Below are 21575 nucleotides of genomic sequence, written 5' to 3' on the forward strand. Positions count from 1 at the left end.
GGTACTTCAGAGAAGTAATGTCACATACTATACAGAATTTCCTTCCACAAATCAATGGTTTTCCACCCCCTTCCCCTGAAGGGGCCTGCTGAGCTTGAAACCTATAGTAATAAAACACTCTTCTGATAGGAGCCCAATGACAAAGTTAACTCTCAATTATCCAGAGGTTAATTGCCTAGGACCCTTGCTTTCTCTGATCCTCGATCCCATATCTGCTTTTTAGTTATTTCTTTACTGGTTAGAAATTCAACTGGGAAGGGGCAGCTAGGTGGCACAGTGGATAGAGCACCGGCCCTGGAGTCAGGAGTACCTGGGTTCAAATCCGACCTCAGACACTTAACACTTACTAGCTGTGTGACCCTGGGCAAGTCACTTAACCCCAATTGCCTCACTAAAAAAAAAAAAAAATTCAACTGGAAGCTATGCAGAACAGGAAGAAAGCCATCAACATTGCTGTTATCTTTGCAGTCCTAGCTTTATGCCACAAATAACTCAAATGATGCTTGGGTATCCAAAGAAGCCCAAAATTGTCTCTATCTTTTGTCCTTTTCTTTTTACACTTAGCAGGTACAAAAAAGTAAGTCCTTCTCTCCCATTATTGAGCATCCTCCACCTACCAGAGAGCTTGATACTTCTACCTTTAAGGGTATAAAAAGAAAAGCAAGACCCTAGGAAACAAAGAACCTACTAGAGAATAAATTTTCATTGATTAGTTTATTTTGTGTCATAGTCTAAGGTGGTACTGTTTAAGAAATATATTCACTGAACAATTATTAAAACTACATAATTACTGAAGGAATTTGAAACAAAGGGATATTGACCATGAGAAGAGTCCTAAATTGAGCCTGGAAAAAAAAGCAAAGAATGGACTGTATGTATATTGACTAAGAAGAGGGGAAAGGGCATTCCAGGCATACATGCGAGACAACAAAGGCATCAGAGATCTTCTGTAGCAGGTAGCTAAGTCAACCCAGGGGTGAAAGTATAAGAACCATCAGAGCCATAGGCAACATTACATAATAGGCAACTTTTTTTCTTCTGTGCCCTCTCACCTCCTTTGTTTGTTCAAAGCCTAATTCACTCCCCTCTGCCCCCAAACCCATTGCTCATTTTCAAATGTTCCAAAATATCCTCTCTACAGCACCCCTCCCCACAAGTTCCGTTCAAAACTTTTCCTAGTTGCAGTGATTTTCGATTTCAAGCAAGCTAATAAAAATATTAAGAATCCCTGGACATTATAGGGGCAGCTAAGTGGTACTGTGGAGGCTCTGGAGTCAGGAGGACCTGAGTTCAAATCCAGCCTCAGACACTTGACACTAGCTGTGTGACCACTTAACCCCAATTGCCTCGCCCCCCCCCCCTCAAAAAAAAGAATCCCTACTTTAAGGGATACCTACATTAAAAAAAAAACTCTAATTGGTAAAATGTAAGAGAGTTCTTTTGGAGGAAGGGATCCTCCAGGTCCCCTTGCAAGTCTAGCTCCTTCTTTATTCAAGTATTCCACTGGAGTTAGGGAACCTTTCACCAACAGAAAGCCTTTGCTTCAACAAAAAGCAATGTTAGTGACAATACGTATACTGATGATTGCAGTTGGGACAAGAGACTTGGAAGGAAAACCTGGGCTTAAATACCAGCTGGGCAAGTTATGGAATCTCTCTCCAAGGCTTACTTTTCTCTAAAGAGGTTCGGGAGGTTAATAGCAACTACCTCACAGGGCTGATGTGAGAATCAAATGAGATAATTACACAAAACACTTTGTAAACTTTACCTAAAATACAACTGTAAAATATTGAAAATAATAACAAGCCGGGGGCAGCTAAGTGGCACAGTGGATAAAGCACCGGCTCTGGATTCAGAAGGACCTGAGTTCAAATACGGCCTCAGACACTTGACACTTACTAGCTGTGTGACCTTGGGCAGGTCGCTTAACCCTCATTGCCCTGCCAAAAAAAAAAAAAAAAGACAAGAAAGAAAAGAATAACACGCCCTATATTAACCAGTGTAATGGTCTATTAGAGAATGTCTTGAAACATATTCATTGAGATATGAAAATGTTTCCATGCTGGGAAGGGCTAGGTGACAGTGTCATAGAAGAAAAGAGAGGAGGAAGCTCATGGGAAGAAATCAAACCCATATGAACAATGGGATTATTATTGTGCAGTAGGCTAAAGGTGAGCCCATAGTGTTTGCTGAGTTTTCTTTTGCTACTACGGACACTTAAGGGGGCATTTCACGTAACCAAAAGCCCAATTTCATACAACTCATGATGCAGCTACATCATGTACCCACAGATCAAACATTATGTCCATCCCATCAGAAATCACCATCTTATCTCATTCATAATTGCTCCCCACATTCCCTACTTGGTACAATTCTCAACCATCTTTTCGTCCCTTACTCCTCATCTCAAAAATATCCCATGACTCCAGATAAGAAGTTATGGATTCTATCAACATATTACAAATTCACAAGCATTATATGGCTGTCAGTTCAGGAAATTGGGTTAGGTAACCAGTATTTATTAGTTCTCATCATGTCAAGAGAAATTGAGTAAAGGAAGGTGAAATAGCACATTGAGTGAGACCTCTTTGACAAACTAGGAAGGAGGTCAATGACATCACCTCCCAATGTCATGGTCCTCTTCAAGAACGAAGGACAAACAACAGAAGGTCATCTTGTACCATTGCCAGTCGAATAGAGTTACATCTTGCCACTGGACTCCTATTGACTCTGGAGGAGAGAGTGAAGCTGATGATCTGGGCCACCTCTGTCTCACCTAAATCCAACCTACTCACAAGTTAATACAGCATCCACGTGTTGTCATTGGTCCTCTTTGAGAACAAAGGAAAAACAACAAGAAGTTCATCCCCCTCTGATTAATTTTGAGTATCTGGATGGAGTAGAGTTTTTAAAAATGTTTTAGGAAACAGACATAAGAACATATATTTGTCAAATTTGGGCACATTTTATTGCTCCCCCCCATCCTTATTCCAAAGAAAGGGGTACTAAATTTGAGATTCTGTCCAACAGAAGCCCCAGCTAACAAACAAAAGTGCAGTATAGGGTGACTCTGTGACCTTGAATAATTCACTCTCTCTCTCTATGCCTCAGTTTCCTCAACCTTAAAAAAGGGGACATAGATATTTGCATTACCTTCTTCATAAGGCTAACATGAGGAGAGTGCTTTATAAACTGTAAAATTTTATAGTTATTATTACATGATATCCCACAGATCAGCAGATATATTTTTAAGATAAAATTCTCAGAAAATGACAAATAGTTATCCCTTCCAAATCAAGACTTTCCTTATCGAGGTCTCAATATATCAAGGGTAGACATAAGAAATTGAATGGGAATTTGGGGGGAGTTTTGCAGAAGTTGCAGACCACATGCAAAAACCAGCAGATACACAGGAAACATATTTTTTCCTAACACTGATCTACATCTAGCCTATGACCAAATACTTAACCCAAATTTTAAGGTACTGTCAACATCACATAAAAGAAAAAAAAAATTCAGACTTCTCTGGTAAGAAGGGAAGACCAAAAATTGTATGTGAATTTTCCAAATCATGACAGCACCTCACCCCTAACCCCTGCCATGTGGAAGGAATAACTATTCTTTGGGGGGCAATGAGGTTTAAGTGACTTGCCCAGGGTCACACAGCTAGTAAGTGTCAAGTGTCTGAGGCTGGATTTGAACTCGGGTCCTCCTGAATCCAGGGCCGGTGCTTTATCCACTGCGCCACCTAGCTGCCCAGGGATAACAATTCTAAAACTCCTCTATTTTGACCCAGTACAGCACCATGAATTGTTATACACTTAATAAAACACAAAGTTTTGGTTGGTGACAAATAGCTTCCTCCTTCTGGGCTAAAAACTATGAACATTGATGTGGTATTAGTGAAAATGTTAATTGCTGTAGCCAATCTGGAAAATTATTTGGAACTATATCCCTAAAGTTATTAAACTGTGCTACCCTTTTAACCCAGCAATACCACGAAGTAGGTCTATGCCCCCCAAAGATAAAAATTATGAAAAAGATTATTTCAGGGACTTGGATAAACTGAGAGAGTGAAAGGAGCAGACCCAGAATAATTTATAAGAAGAACATTGTAAACATGAGCCATTTTTAAAGTCTTAAGAACACTGACAAATGAAATGGTCAAACATGACTTGAAGGCTAAGCATTTTCTGAAAGAGGGGACAGTCTAATATGCGGAATGATGCACATTTTTGGATACGACCAATGCAGGAATTTTATTTTGATTTTTTTTGCTTGATTATGCATATTTGTTTTAGGGGTTTTGCTTTGCTTTGCTTCCCCTCCCCCCGCCCCGCCCAGTGTTGAGAAGGGGAGGGGGAAAAATAGATGCTTGATCACTGGAAAATATTTTAATTTAATTTTTTTTAGGTGCAAACACCTTTGGGTGCACAGTACAGTTAGGACTTCAAGACAAACAATACAGAGAGGCTATTTCCATCTTATTTATGACTACCCCCATGGAAATGTGTTTCTTTATGAAATAATAGGGACAGCTAGGTGGCGCAGTGGATAGAGCACCGGCCCTGGAGTCAGGAGTACCTGGGTTCAAATCCGACCTCAGACACTTAACACTTACTAGCTGTGTGACCCTGGGCAAGTCACTTAACCCCAACTGCCTCACTGAAAAAAAAAAAGAAATAATAAGGACATCTAGGTGGCACAGAGGATAGAGCACTGGCCCTGGATTCAGGAAGACCTGAGTTCAAATCTGACCTCAGACACTTAACAATTGCTAGCTGTGTGACCCTGGGCAAGTCACTTAACCCCAATTGCCTCACCAAAAAAAAAAAAAAAGAAATTATATAGAAAGGATCATTTGATAGCTTTGGAAAATGGCCTCTGTTCTACTTGCTAGTATGTGTCTGGACACAAAGTAAGCATTTAATCAATAAAGCTCCACTGACTGGTTGCCAAAACTTTGTATTGTAAATGACAATATATCTCATGAAATAATACTATCAAAACTGTCCCCAAACTAACGTCTAGTGTCCTCCATCCAGGCTGACACCTCATCTTCTTTTGCAACTTCCTTTCTTCCACTCTAGGCTTCAAAGCTGGGCACACCATAGGTGTTGATAGCCATCACCACTGGAAATGATGGTCAAAGAATTTGGTTTAGTGATTCCATCTTCAAACCATCTCATCCTAATTTATAGCAATCACCTTGGTGTTTCAAATCAGAGAATGTATATAAGGAATTTTGCAAACCATAAAAAAATTTGAAACTGCTGCTTACTAGGGCTGTGACTGAGAGTATGGGGAGAAATAGAAACACTGCCCATCCAGCAAGGGAAAGGTCATTTGACCCTGAAAAATTAATTCTGATAAGAAAAGAGGTGCCCATTGGTTCACTTGAGTTGGATGGATAAGCAGTGAATGAAGGTAGGGACGGCAAAGGGCAAAAGGAAGGAGAGAGTGCATGGAGGATAACCATACAAAGGCACCAAGATAGGAGATGGAATTTTCACATGAAGAGAGCAGCAAGGAGAATGGTATGGTTACAATGGAGAGGACAGGATGGGAAGAGGAAATATACCCAGATAGTTGGACATCAGATTGGGAAGGGCTTGAAATGACATAGAAGCTTGTATGACTGCCACTGAACCACCTTGATCTTATGAGTGGCACAAGTCAGACACATGGTTTAGAATATCTATTTGTAAGCTTATGGACAATGGAGGTGGTGGTGGGGAGACAAATTGTGAAGTTACTGTCATAGTTCAGGCAGGGGCTGGGGGGACTGGGCCATTAGTGGGGGGGAAAAGGGATGGAGTTGGCATGAGAATGAGAAAGAATGAGGATGAGCATGAGAATAAGTTCAAAGTTGTGATCCAGTAAGTCACATCAGTCAGTATTAATCACCTACTATGTACATGCCAGGAATAATGCTAAGTACTGGGGGTATACAGAAGAGCAAAATACAATCCTTGCCCTCAAGGGGCTCACAGTCTAGTGGAAGAGACAACAAGCCAAGACTTAGTGGAGGTCTTGGAATGATCTTCATTAAGCTCATAGTTGAAGCCATGAGTGTTTATTAAGATCACCTAGAAAGAGTATCAATAGAGAAGACAAGAAGGCTCAACACCGAGTGCTAGAATTCTTTTCATTTCGGTAGAGTCTTATTTCTTCTATTCCTTCCTCCATGACTGTACTTTGGATACTGCAGGTTTAATTCTACCTTAACACATTCAAACTGAGTTCATGACAACATTTGCTTTATTCTTCCTGTGCTGGGAGCAAAAGACTACATTATGTTTAGGGGATTTAGTGTACATTTCCCCTATACTTTCACACCTCTTTTAAGTTTTCATGGGAATGCCTGAAATTGTAGAAGCGAGCAGTCATTCTGAAGAACACATTATTGGCAAACTAAACAGGTCCTCAGCGCCCAGTGAAAAACTAGAGAGATAAAAGAGCTATGTGAGGCAGCCTGCTGTAATGGGAGTTTGGGGTCTGGTTGGAGCTTGGCTATTAAACATCCCCTTAATTTTGAGATGATCTCTTAGGTCTGCCTTAGCTCTAAAAAAAGTATAAGGTTTAGCTCTGTGGAAACAGCTGAAGTGGCCATTCTAGTGGATGGGAAGATTAGACCACAATTTCTATGAAAAATAAAGATGTCCTTCCCCATTTCTTTACTCTATTGTTTTTAAAAAATTTCTTTTGATTCAATTGTTTGCCTCGCTTATGTTTTTTTCCATATTAAAAAAAAAATCAAGTGGAATAAACTTCATGACTAAAAAGAAGCAGGAATGTGGCCAAACAAGAAACCAAACACCCTGAATTTCCTCTTTACCCCAAGCTTTATGATGCTCTGGATTTTTTTTTTCCTTTTTTTAGCAAAAACTACAATTTGATTAGATAAGGTAGGGCCCAACTTTGCTTAAACTGACTGAAAGAACTGACAAAAACTACAGACATAATTCTTCCAGATTTCCTAGTCTCATTTTATTAGCATCTTTTCTTTCTACAACTTGACCTAGGTCCAAAGTCACTTGGTATTTTCCCCCCATTGTATCTATTTTAACTACATTATTATTAGTTTCATTACTTTTGTTTCATATGCGAATGCACTAAATGCAGACCAGTGTGATAAACCTACAGATAACACACACACACACACACACACACACACAGATAAACACATATGAAAAATGTGATTTAATGGACAATTTCTTGAGGATATTGTTAAAGGAAAATGTTAGTGTGTCTCAGGACTTAGTTTCTCTAATAAGATATATGAATATCTAATCATCTACAGAAGTTCCCTGAACCCTTCCTGGGGGAGGGAGAAAAAGATGCAGCAGAAGTTTGCCATCCAAAGAAATGCTTTTGCCTGGCTTTGGAATCATGAGAATTCAGTCCAGCTGGATTTGGAGAGGTCATTCAACTTTGACAATCCCACTTGATACATTCATATGGTAACATTAAAAAGCAGTGTAGGAGGGGACAGCTAGGTGGCACAGTGGATAGAGCACGGCCCTGGATTCAGGAGGACCCGAGTTCAAATTTGACCTCAGACACTTGACACTTACTAGCTGTGTAACCCTGGGCAAGTCACTTAACCTTCATTGCCCTGCCCCCCCCCCAAAAAAGCCATGTAGTTTAGGGAAGATCATATTCTTTCCATTCAATGAACATAAACCAACAATAAACTATATGAAAAGTATAAGCAAGATACAAAGATATAGAAGACATGGTCCCTTGTCCTATTGAGAGGGAAGCTGGTCTAGCTTGCTTTTCCTTTATTGTCCTTTCATCTTGTCACATATATGCTCATTTCATCTAACTTTCTTTTTTTCTTTTGTTTTGTTTTGTGAAGAGGGCCTGATGCTTTGTATGTCATTCTATTTGATTCTCTGGATAGGTTCTTTAGCATCAGATAAAATGACATCTTGCCTATATCACTCATTTTGATCTTAATCACTTTCTCTATCATAGCTAATTGACTTTCATGTGTTTATGTCTACTGCATACAATTATAAATCAATCAATGGGGGGGGGTTTGGTGGGGCAGCTAGGTGGTACAATAGATAAAGCATCAGCCCTGGATTCAAGAGGACCTGAGTTCAAATCCGGCCTCAGACACTTGACACTTACTAGCTGTGTGACCCTGGGGAAGTCACTTAACCCTCACTGCTCCACCAATAAATTAATAAATAAATGAATGAACGAATAAATAAATAAATCAGCAGTGGGAGGAGTGTTTTCCTCTCTCTCCCCCAGCACCAAGAATAGTGCTAGCAAGTAGGAGATATTCACTCAATATTCAGTGAAGGAGTAAGTAAAACTACACTAAATGTTTGAATGAATGGAGATTCCTTTAAACAGGGCTTTGTGCCTGATTTTTAAAAACAAACTTTATTCCATCTATATTCAGAATTTGAGAGATGAGCATGATGCCTACCGAGAAATTCTTTCTCAATAACCATCTATAAGTAGCTCTTCCAATTTATTGGACACTACTGAAAACCTGGCTTAACCAGTTAGGCTGCTTAAACTTTCAAATGCCCTTCAATGGGAAATCCCAAGAAAAACAGAAGTAACTTTGTGTTTGCTTGGAAAGAATGTCCAGAGATTATATGGATTTTTTCCTCTCAGGTTCATTTATTAATGTCTTTGTTGATTCACTCAGGCATGTAATTCACTAAAGTGCATAATCATGCTCTTACCCAAATTTTCATTTAGATTGATCTTTTTGGAACAGATATCATCCAGTGATAATGCTTCATCTCATCTACAAAGTAATCCAGAAGCAAGAGCTGATGAATCGTGCTACTTTTCATGTCGAAAAAGGGGAGAATAAGCAAGATCAAGAAGTATAAATAGTGCTCTAGCTAATAAATTATCTAACTGGATGAAAATGAGCAGGGGTAGTAGAGGTGTAGTGGAAAGAACATTGGATATAAGTCAGAGGATCCAGTCTGTCTATAATCTTTCACGGAAAAGTCCTAAAAAATGGACTCCAAATGACACTGCTGAGCTAAACAGCTTTGAAGTCTCTAACAAGTTTTGCGTAGGATCATTAAATAAATACTTCTTCCATGTGACTGATCTAATTAAAAGATTTTATTCCAACAAACCTTTGTTTGCAAAAGTAAGGAAGTTAAGAGGATTAGGTGTTTCCCTGTTAGTCAAACTAGGAAACAGAGATGTTACTGTTCACTTAAAAATTTGCTAACCAGTTGAAGCTGAGACGAAGTTGATGTGGAATGAAAATAATCTGCTAAAAGAAATTTTTCTTTTCTTTTAGCAAAAGCCCACAGTATCACCACCACACCCCTCCATGCAACACACACACAACTGATATCAAGACTACAAAAGATAGGCTATTTTGACTAATGATTAAGCTTTATAAAGCATTACATAGTTGGAGCAAGAAAGTAACTAAAATACCACCCACACCACAAACACATGATTTTAACTTCCATTAGACTTCAATGAAAAGAAAATACAAAATATAACTACATATATAACATTAGGTAACTAGACTCTCCTTACCTCGCCCCTTGAACGAGCAGTCTTGATTTTCAAGAGAAACCTCGACAAATAAACTTATTTTATTATTGATGTGCTTATGTTTCACAGAAAACTCCAGCCTGTTTCAGCCTTTGTATCGATCAAAATTCAAACAAAACCCGAGCAACATCGTAAAACTTAGGTGGTTTCAGCAGATGATCAAATATAATAACAAATGTGCTCCTAATTTTAACAGAGACCATGAAAAGTTTACACAGTAATAGTTATCGGTAGCTCATACCTACTTAGAACAGCATGAGGTCACTAATTCTACTGAGCAAGGACAGAACACGCATTGCTCCACATTCTTAGATACAGCTGGGAGAGAGGCCTGACCTGGGGAAAGTAAGTGCTTTGAGATCAGTATTCTCTATCCACATTATCTTCTTATTTGCTCCTTCTTGTACTACTGCTTCTCTCCCTCCTCCCCTCCTCTCAATTTATATATCTCATCAAAGAAAGTTAAAGTAGGAAAAAAAATCACTGGTTCTGAGTTCAAATACTGCCTCTGACACTAACTACCTGTGTGATCTTGGACAAATCACTTAAGGCTCCTGGCTGCAAAATGAGGTCAATTAGACTAGGTAGCCTGAGATCCCTTTCAGCTCTAAACCCATGACCCTGTGAATTCAACTCAACAAGTATTTATTGAGTACATCACTTATATGTCCTCAGCACAAACAGTATCAGACCTTTACAGGATACAAGACATTTAAGACAGGGTCCTGGGTTAACAAAGCTTTTGGTGCAGTTTGGCATAAGTATACAGGTGAAATTTATTAGAATGACACCCTATATAATCAAATGCTAAACAGGTGCAGCTAGGCGGGGCACTAGACTTGAAGAAAGGAAGACCCCAGTTTAAATGAAGCCCCAGACATTTATTTGCTAGCTGCGTGACCCTGGGGAGGTCACCTAACCCTGTTTGCCTCAGTTTACTTACCTGCAAAATGGGGGTGATAATAAAAGGATATCCTCACAAGGTACATGAGGATCAAATAAGATAACAAATACAGAAAGCTTAGCACAGTGTCTGGCACATAGGAATGCTGTATAAATGTTATTATTATTATTATTATTATTATTATTATTATTATTATTATTATTATTATTATTAAATAATATGGTATAGCCCTGAGTGTTGAAAGTTAGAGAAATAAACTTGTGCTGGGATGGTTGTGGAGGGCTTACAAATCCCTACTCTTGTCACTAAAGTTGGGTCCTTTTGTTTATCCTTAGTAGATGTCCCAAGATACCATTCAAACCCTTTTTCAGGCTCCCCAAAGCCCCCTCCGTAAGGAGACTTCACTTCCTATGTCACTGAAAGGTTCAAATCTGCCATGAGGAGATTTAACTCTCCCTCTTATTATCTCCACATTTTCCTTCTCTTCATCTTTACTCATCCTTTCCTCTTCCCCTGCTGTTTGAGAGGGATCAGTCTCTCCAACGCTAGCCCCTTCACTGGAGTCATCCATCCCATTCCCTCCTGCTCCCCTAAGACTTTGCTCCATTCACCATCTACTGTATCTTTGGATCCACTCTTCATCCCTCTGCACTTCTGGATCCTTTTGTTGTGCCTACAAACATTCTCCTACAAAATCCTTGTTACCCCAATTCTATTAAATCCTTCTCTTCTATACTCTTACGCTACTTCACTGCCTCCACTTCTTCACCATCCATTCGCTCTCAAACCTTTACAGGGTCTTCTAATAAGGAGTAGAGCTGAGATTTGAACCCTAGGTCCTCACTCCAAACCTGTGTTCTTTTCCATAGCCACAGCACTTATCTGCTTGCCAATTTCATATTATCCAAGTAATGATCATTTCTGAAAATGTGAATGAGTGGTTTATGCTACTTAGATACTTAGGAGCTCTGGGATTTGGAGAATGTCATTTACTATATTACTGAGTCTAGATTTCTACCTCTCTAAAAATGTTCTAAGAACATAAATTGAATTTAAAAAAGAGTGTGAAAAAATAAAACAAAAAGAAAAGAAAGAGTATGGAGGGGCAGGGTGACTAGCAGGGCAGCCAGTATTTGGTGTGCCCATAAGGAAGACCAGGATTCATGTCATTTTGTCTCTCTGTCTCTGCCTCTCTCTCTCTCTCTCTCTCTCTCACTCCAGCTGTGTGACCTGCCCTGAAGTAAGTCCCTATTAGTATTAACTCATCTCAATTATAGCTCAGCCCTGGGAGTTTCCATTTGAAGAGTTCCCTAAACTGAGAAATCTCAATTCCAAATCAAACGCCAAAACTGAGCCTTTCTCAGTCCAGATAAAGTTTTATAACACTGGAGAGAACTTTGTAAGATGCCATATAAATATTAGCTATTTTGGTTATTATCACATATCTTACTCCATTGGACTGGGAGCTCCTGGAAGGTAGGAACTATCTTGCTTTTCTTTGTCACTTAGCATCACTTAGAGCAGTGTCTGGCACAGATAGATAAGTGCTTGATAAAGGTATACTGATTGACTGAATGAATGACTTCTTTTCTATTGAGAAGCTCTGGACTAGACCTTTTTTTCTTTTCTTTTTTTTTTTTTTTGCCGGGCAATGAGGATTAAGTGACTTGCCCAGAGTCTGAGGCCGGATTTGAACTCAGGTCCTCCTGACTCCAGGGCCAGTGGTTTATCCACTGCACCACCTAGCTGCCGCCTCAGACCTTAGAATCGTGGAGCTGTGGGTTCACACTCTACCTCTGATCCAGTAGCCCCTGGGGAAGTCACTCTCTAAGACTAAAAATGGCAGAGCAGATTTAGTTCTTCATTGGGAGAGCCAAGTTCTCCCCGAGACCAGCTACCTATACAGGTCCGATTATAGAAGGCGACCTATATGGGTAGAGGTTGGTTTTCTCCTCTGAGGTTCCTTATTCAAATGAAATCACAGGTTCAAGCCCTAGTCCTACTAGACTCTATGTTCTATTGGACAGAAATATTTTCTCTCCCTGACTCTGTCTGTCTGAGGTGATAGGTGCAGGAGTCAAGAAGACCTAAGCTCTCCTCCAATCAACCAAAAACAAAGCCCCCCAAAACCCCACAACCCACCCCAAGCCTAAACACCAAAGCCCAAGCCTGCTTTGAAACATTACTAGCTGTATGACTCTGGGCAAGTCACTTAAACTTTCTGCCTCAGTTTCCTTATCTTTAAAAATGGGGATAATAGCAGCACCCACCTCCCAAGGTAGTTATGAGGATCAAATGAAATAAAATTTGTAAAGCACTTCGCACAGTTGCTGGTAAAAGAAAGCACTTAAAAAATGCCACACAAGTACTGATTAAGTATCTAAACAAAATGCCCTGAATATAGGAAATGCTTAGTAAGTATTTCAAGAAAAGGAGGTAATGAGTGAGGGGTTTTTTGGTGTTCAGTCATTTTTCAGTCGTGTCTGATTCTTCATGATGCCATTTGGAGTTTTCTTGGCAGAGAAATTTTACAGATAAGGAAACTGAGCTAAACAAGATATGAACTCAGGTCTTCCTGACTCCAGTCCCAGCACTCTATCCATACTGCACCACCTACCTGCTCTATAGAGCTTTAGGCCAAGATATTCAAAGATTGCGGACAGCTAGGTGGTGCAGTGGATAAAGCACTGGCCCTGGATTCAGGAGTACCTGAGTTCAAATCTGGCCTCAGACACTTGACACTTACTAGCTGTGTGACCTTGGGCAAGTCATTTAACCCTTATTGCCCCCAGAAAACAAAACAAAAACACATACACAAAAAACGAATAAACAAAAACCCCAAGATATTAAAAGATTATGGTTGATCAACTGAAGCTGTGCTATGCAAAAAGTGCAATATTACTATGACTGGGCATCTGGGCAGTGACTAATAAAGGGTTTTTTATACAGATTTCAGGCAGGTAACCTTAAAGGGAGGAAGTAGTTTCCAGGTGGTACTTAAAAAAAGATCAACCAATAAACTACCAGCACAACCATCCTTGTTCCCCTGACCGGTCAAGCCACCCTTCTGGGATTACCTTTTCCTTCTAAGTTCCTTTCACCTGACTTCCCCTGATATTAATGTTGGGAGGAAGAGCTGGGGTGTCAGAGCTCTAAGAAGGGCAACAGATCCAAAATTCTGCTGCAAGTATGATGGATAAGGAGATGGAGGCCCAAAGAAGAGAAATGATTTACCTAAGAAGGCCAGATCTGGCACATGCACCCAAATCCAGTGTTCATGATTCACACTTAATAATAGCCCGGTGGGCTATTAGCAAATGTTAAAATTGTTTTTACATGTAACTGGGGAAAAACTAAAATAGGAAATTAAAAAAAAAATGTCTATGGTACATTCACTTCTAGATGCCCAAGAGACAATTGATGAGCGAGATATTCTTGATGCATTACCTTTATAGAACTGGTCCATCAATATCTATATACTTTGAACAGACTATCACAGATGGATGATGCAAGGGCCCCAGATTGAACAGAAAGAAAGGAGAGGCTGGGCTGCCTTTGTGAAACTGCAATGTTTTAACCAACCTAGAACGTATCCCTAAAATGGGGGCACATCTGCTCAGTCTCAACATTGCCCTTCCCTGACTCCTGTTCTATCGTGAGCAACTTCACCTTCTCTGCCATCTTTTCACTTTGGGGATATGAAAACTAGGTTGGATGAGGGAACTGAGGGCCAGAGCAACTGGGGCCTAGAGAAATGTCGTAACTTGCCTGAGGCAGACTAGGCAATTAGGAGCAGACAGAAGCAGTGTGCTCTAAGGAGAAGGGTACTGGGCTTATCAAAAGATTTGGGTTTTACCCTTTGCCTTGACACTGACTGTGTGGCCTTCAGCAACTCCCCTCATTTCTTCAGGCCTCAGGACAGGATGATCTCTCTAGTCCCCTCCCAGATCTAAATCTAAGATTCTACAAATGAAGATGAAAACCTTTTCCTGACTTCAAGGCCTGTCATTTTTCTTCTACATCAGGAAGCTTGGGGAACATGGTCTAGCCAAATAATCCTTATCCCTCTAGTCCCCTCCCAGATCTAAATCTAAGATTCTACAAATGAAGATGAAAACCTCCGTTTTCCTGACTTCAAGGCCTGTCATTTTTCTTCTACATCAGGAAGCTTGGGGAACATGGTCTAGCCAAATAATCCTCATCCCTCGCTGGTGTGGAGAAATAATATTCACCATCTATTCTATGAATTTCATACAGCCTATGTGCATGTAGTTCAAATATGTAAAATTACAAAGGGGAGTGCAGCCCAGTGTTTTTCTTACTACCTGTTCCAGCGTTGCTAGGCAGGGCAACATCTGTTTTGAGTGGGAAGTAGTCTCAGACCCTTATCTGAAAACCAGCAAGTCTAATGAGAAAGAGGCGGAGCCAAGAAAGGCCAAGGTCAGACCTCAGGTAAATAGACAATGGCCACAAGGCTCAACTGGGGGTGTGGCTGGAAAAAAAAATCAGGTAAAGGGGTGGGCAACTCCTTGCTTTGTAAGAAAGGGTTCATACTTCCTTAAGCCAGATTTGGGGGGGCAGGGTGTGGCCAGGATCAGATCCAAAGCATTTACCAAAACAGGCAGCTTCCTAATTTTAACCCCAAAATCTCCCCTCACCCACCCATCATTTCTTGGGTTAGCTTGCATAATTTAAGATGTTATAGCCCTATGCCCAATTATAATGGTGACCCTTCTTTGTATGCCCAGTACTTGGGCATAGTGCCTGGCATAGTGATGATATTATTAATATTAACAGGTAACATTTATATATGCTAGCTACTGTGCTAAACACTTCACAATTATTACCTCATTTGATCCTCACGACCACCCTGTAAGGCACATTATTATCCCCATATTACAGATGAAGAAACTGACGCAAACAGAAGTGTTTCAGATTGGATTTGAACTCACACTTGACTCCTTGGGACAGTCCACCTAGCTGCATACATATTAAGCCCTTAAATAAATATTTATTGGGGCAGCTAGGTGGCGCAGTGGATAGAGCACCAGCCCTGAAGTCAGGAGTACATGAGTTCAAATCCGGCTTCAGACACTTGACACTTACTAGCTGTGTGACCCTGGGCAAGTCACTTAACCCCAATTGCCTGACCAAAAAAAAAAATTTATTGATTGAATGACCTAAAAAGGAGGGAAGAAAAAAGTTCTTATATTTAATAATACTCCTAAATTGACTTCACAAAGTATTTTTCCTCCCAAGCACTTGGGGAGCAAGGAGAAGTGGTTATTATTGGTTGTTGTGGTTTTTTTTTTGGGGGGGGGGAATGGGGGCTAAGTGACTTGCCCAGGGTCACACAGCTAGTAAGTGTCAAGGGTCTGAGGCTGGATTTGAACTCAGGTACTCCTGAATCCAGAGCCGGTGCTTTATCCACTGGGTCACCTAGTCGCCCCCTATTGTTTTTAATATGGGGAAAGCAGAACCATAATGTAAAGCCAGAATGGGAATAGAACATAATGAAAATTTCTTTGTTTTCAGAGAAAGGTGGGGGAGCAGCTAGGTTGTGAAGTGGCTAAAGCACTGGCCCTGGATTCAGGAGGACCTGAATTCAAATCCAGCCTCAGACACTTGACACTTACTAGCTGTGTAACCCTGGGCAAGTCACTTAACACTCATTGCCCCGGGGGAAAAAACAAAAACAAAAACAAAACCCAGAAAGGTGGTAATGATGATGGGTGTGGTGTTGATGGTAAAATGGATTTCATTTAACAACTGTAGTAATTTACATTACTGTGCCATTCCCCGCCCCTCCCCCCCCAAATACTACCCCCTTCTAAGGCCCAAATCAATTCTCACCTAATACTTTGAACACCTGATTTCTCTAGGCAGCTTCCAGTAGTAGAAAAAGCCCTAGGGGGCAGCTAGGTGGCGCAGTGGATAGAGCACCGGCCCTGGAGTCAGGAGTACCTGAGTTCAAATCCGGCCTCAGACACTTAACACATACTCGCTGTGTGACCCTGGGCAAGTCACTTAACCCCAATTGCCTCACTAAAAAAAAAAAAAAAGAAAAAGCCCTAGAGTTCAGAATCTGGGCATAAATGCTGGCTCTACTACTGAGCAGCTAGAGACCCTGCCCAGTAGGGCTGTACTGAAAAGGCTCCTTCAAACACTATCTTTGGGACTCCAGACAAGTCGCTTTTTGGACTCAGCTCCTCCCTCATCTAGTTGGACTCCATCATCTCTAAGGTTCCTTCCAACTCTAAATCTATAACCCTTATGACTTTACCATTATCAAATGATAAGTTCAGAGTCGAGATCTGAACCCTGGTCTTCCTTATTTCAGGCCCAGCACTCTGTCCAAAGTTTTTGTTTTTTTTTACAAAGTGTCATTCATTACAAGCCTAACCCTATGCTCCCAAGGAACTACAACTGTATAGTTAGTTCATAGACATCCTGCTCTGCCCTCCTAGAGCTGTGCAGATTTTTTTTTTGTGTGTGGGGCAATGGGGGTTAAGTGACTTGCCCAGGGTCACACAGCTAGTAAGTGTCAAGTATGTGAGGCCGGATTTGAACTCAGGTCCTCCTGAATCCAGGGCTGGTGCTTTATTCACTGCGCCACCTAGCCACCACCTAGCCGCCCCCAGCTGTGCAGATTTCTTAATCTATAGCTTTACATTGCTGACTCATCCTTAGCTTGTATTCTATTAAGACCTCCAGAGTTTGTTCTGACTGTGCTTAGGAAATGTGTTTATATTCTGCTAGCACAGGGGTTGGTTCTTATCTTAAAATCCTAGAGTCTCTAGATTTGTTTGGTTTTTGTTTTGTTTTGTTTTGTTTTAGAAAACATTGACAACTATTCCAATGATTGTAATCCGAGATATTTCATTTGGTGCATTTAAACACATTATTTTGAGCAAGGGAAACATCCAATTGCCAAAGGGGTCTATGACACTAAAAGAGTTCACTCTTTTGAACCCCTGTACTAGTGAATCTTCCCATTTTACACTTTCTCCTTTTATACAGCACTTGTGGGGGCACATTTTTTTTTTTTTTAGGCAATGGGGGTTAAGTGACTTGCCCATGGTCACACAGCTAGTAAGTGTCAAGTGTCCCAGGTCATATCCGAACTCAGGTACTCCTGAATCCAGGGCCGGTGCTTTTAACTACTGCGCCATCTAGCTGCCCCCCGTGGGGGCACATTTTTAAAGCTAAATAAGGCTTGCCAAGGATCTAGGAAACTTGGCATCAAGAGGCAGATTTAAGAAGTACACCTCATATATGTTTCTACTCTTCAATAATCTGTGATTTTGTGGGTGTGGCCAATTCCTAGGAGAATGCAGATCCCAATCCCTCAATGACCAAAATATTCATCACCCTGCGGCCAATCTGATGATGAGCCTCTCTTGAATTGAGGTAGGCAGGTCTTCAGAACACAGACATAATCCATCACTGGGCCCAACTCAAAAGATTTTCCAACCTGGTAAAACCTGCCACAGCTTGTACTCAGCTGGCATAGACTTTGAGAACATTAAATAGTTGTTATCCAATGAGTATACTTCATGAATAAACACATTAAATAGTGTCTGGCCTGAGACCTCTGGAGCTTCATTCAATACATAGCTCCAGGCAGAACTGAAACACTGTCAACCCCTCATGTGTCCTTAGGAAAATCCAAATTTTATGTAATTCAAAATGTAAAGAATATTTCTGCCAGGAAATCTCCTTTTTAAAAAACAAACAAACAAACATCATTACATAATGGTAGAGGACAAAAAGTCAGCATGTTCTGCTATAGTCAGTGATATTACTCCTGATTGGAAAACGATAATGGTGGTGAGAGCAGTTGCATAAAGCTCACTGTCTGTGGTTTCGAAAACAGCACCTATTTCAGCTTTCCCACTGATTTATCATATTAGTGTGGAGGTGACATCGGAATGGAGCTTAAGAGACCAATCAGACTCAGTGGCTAATGCACTAACCCTGGATTCAGGAGGACCTGAGTTCAAATCTGACCTCAGGCTCTTGACACTAGCTGTGTGACCCTGGGCAAGTCACTTAACCCTCATTGCCCCACCAAAAAAGAGAGAGAGAGAGAGAGAGAGAGAGAGAGCAATGGGACTCACCATTTAGCAAAGGTGATATAATGACCTCTAATCAGAGTGTTGAATTGAAAATCAAAGAGATATTTTTGCTCATAACTAATTTGCTCAAAAAAATATTTATGGAATCATGCTCACAGTACTCTGGGTAAGATAAAAGTATTCTACACAGTCATTATTTCCTGATCTATAGGACTTTATAGTCTAGTTGGGGAGGTAATTGGGCAGCTAGATGATGAAGTGCACAGAGCTCTGGACCTTGAGTCAGAAAGACCCCAGCTCAAATTCAGCTCCAAACATTTCCTTTCTGTGTGACCCTGGTCAAATTACTTAACCTCTACTTGCCTCAGTTTCCCCATCTATAAAAATAAAGATAATAATAGCACCTACCTCCCAGGGTGGTTATGAGGTTAAATGAAATAATATTTCTAAAGAGCTTTGCAACCCTTAAAGTGCTAGCTGTTATTATTAGTACCATATATGTACATAAGCAGAATAAAGTAACCATAAAAAATATAATGAGAAGAGAGAACTGGAAAAGAGAAACTGTAAAAAATGATCATTTTTTTTTTTTGCTAGTTCCAATTCAACCACCCACAAACTATGTGAGAAAGGCTAAATCAAATCACTTCTCAGTAATCACAAAGCTAAAAATTAGAATCCTTGAAAAGGATGTTTCTTTAACAGCTAGGTGCTAGGCAGTTAAGTGGCACAGTGGATAGGGTGCCAGGACTACAATAAGAAAGAACTGTTCAAATCTAACCTCAGATAGTTACTAGCTATGTGACCCTGGGGAAGTCCATTTTCTCATCTGTAAAATGGGGTCACAAAGAATTGGACACAACTGAAAACAAACTGAATAATAACATTCTGTTAGTATTCAAACAAAATTCTATCTGTAACAGGATTACTCAAAATTACTTTAATCTTTCATCCACCTTTGTAAAATTCATTAAGAGTTATAGATAGGGGCAACTAGGTGGCACAGTGGATAGAGCACCGGCCCTGGAGTCAGGAGGACCTGAGTTCAAATCCGACCTCAGCCACTTAACACTTACTAGCTGTGTGACCCTGGGCAAGTCACTTAACCCCAATTCCTCACCAAAAAAAAATAAAGTTATAGATAGCCATGCCAAAAAGGAGGAGGAGGAGGAGGAGGAGGAGGAGAAGGAGAAGTATTGCTTTGATATATATAAGATCACTTAGGATAATAATACTGTTCTTCCCATCAAAAAGAGATGTGATGTAAGGTAGAGTAGAACAAAAATGATAGAATGAAAAGTTATGTGTAAATACCTGTTATTTGGAGAAAAGAACTTCTCATCTTGATGTTTAGGGCCTCTCATAATCTGGCTTGAATGTACCTGTCCAGCTCTATTTCCCCTTTAAACATTCTACATTCCAGCCTAACTGGACCACCAGCTATTCTCTAAACTCATCATAACCATGGGCTCTATACTTCCCTTCTGAACTTGGCTCAGAGACCACTTCTTCCATGAAGCCTGCCATGATTATCCCCTAGCTTGTTCCTCAGATAACTTTTTATTTATTCATCCGGGTACATGCTGTCTTTTTCCACCCTACAGTCCATTGAAATATTAACTTCCTTGTTGGAAGGGAGTCTACTTTTTATAGGTATTCCAAGTACCTATAAATAAAATTGAATTAGTGTACTTTTTTTTTTTAGTGAGACAATTGGGGTTAAGTGACTTGCCCAGGGTCACACAGCTAGTGAGTGTTAAGTGTCTGAGGCCGGCTTTGAACTCAGGTACTCCTGACTCCAGGGCCAGTGCTCTATCCACTGCGCCATCTAGCTGCCCCTGTACTTTTTTTATAATAGCAAAATAACCTATTTGTAAACCTTTGTAATAAAGACCTTTCCTCCACAGACTTTTCTTGAAATTAAATCAATGTATGTTCTAGAGGTTTTGTAAATATTCCATCCTATTTTTCCTTCTAGAAACTACTGAATTCTCTAGGATTTTCATTAAACACTTCACTTTGCTTCTACTGAAACCTCCTGAATAGAAACAATTAAAAGTGGTGTGTTTTTTCCTCTTTCTGCTTTTAGGCTAGGTTTTTAATCCTGTAAAAGATTTTTTTACAGGGCCTTTACTGTGGCAAGGCAATTTTTCCCCCTATCTCACTCCCCACAGGGGCTAGTCTGAACCTTCTCTTCTCTCTTTAAGTATCCAGGAACACTGCCCTCCCTCGAAGGAATCTCAGATGAGAACCTGGTCTCTAGACAGAGAAAATTTTATTTAGGTCATTCAAAGAGTGCTCCCCCTGATCTCTTCTAGATGCCACCCCCACTCTTCTTCTATCTTCCAGTTGCTGATAATGAAGTTGCTCTCTCTCTCCATAGGTGCCCCTGATATGGATATACATCTTCTGTAGACTGAGACCCCACCCCTCATTATCCTCTCTAATCTCTCCTTATCTACAAATTCCTTCCCTACTACATTTAAATATACCCAAGTCACCAGCATCCTGAAAAACTTTTCATTAGAAAAGTCATCTCCCTGTTTATCCAGTCATCCCAAACTATCCCCCTTAATTTCTCCTCCCTTTCTTAGAAACTCCCCCCCTAAAAAAGCAGTCCACACTCCTAGGTTCCACTTCCTCTCCTCTCGACCTCCCACTCTTTAAAATTTGGCTTCTAGGGGCAGCTAGATGGCACAGTGGATAGAGCACCGGCCCTGGAGTCAGAATCAAATCCGGCCTCAGACACTTTACACTGGCTGTGTGACCCTGGGCAAGTCACTTAACCCCGATTGCCACACACACACACACACACACACACACACACACACACACACAAAACCCCCCCGAAATTTGGCTTCTGATCTCACTAAACTGGAAACTGCTCTTCAAAGTTACCCAAATATGCCAAATCTTTTGGTGTTCTTCCTCCCTTCTGTCCTCCTCTTTCCCAGGCTCTTTACTGTATTTCACAATATTGACCATCTTGTTTTGGGGATCCTACTTCTCAAGTTTCACTCTACCTTTGCTGG

The 21575-nt window shown here is 40.6% G+C and overlaps 1 protein-coding gene across 2 annotated transcripts in view; it reads right to left on the reverse strand.

Moving 5' to 3' along the window:
- Positions 1-21575, reverse strand: part of RBM47 (RNA binding motif protein 47) — a 168221-nt gene that overhangs the window by 114893 nt on the left and 31753 nt on the right. The window lies entirely within an intron of this gene.

Source organism: Dromiciops gliroides, chromosome 6, assembly GCF_019393635.1.
Source record: "Dromiciops gliroides isolate mDroGli1 chromosome 6, mDroGli1.pri, whole genome shotgun sequence".
NCBI classification, from domain to species: Eukaryota; Metazoa; Chordata; class Mammalia; order Microbiotheria; family Microbiotheriidae; genus Dromiciops; species Dromiciops gliroides.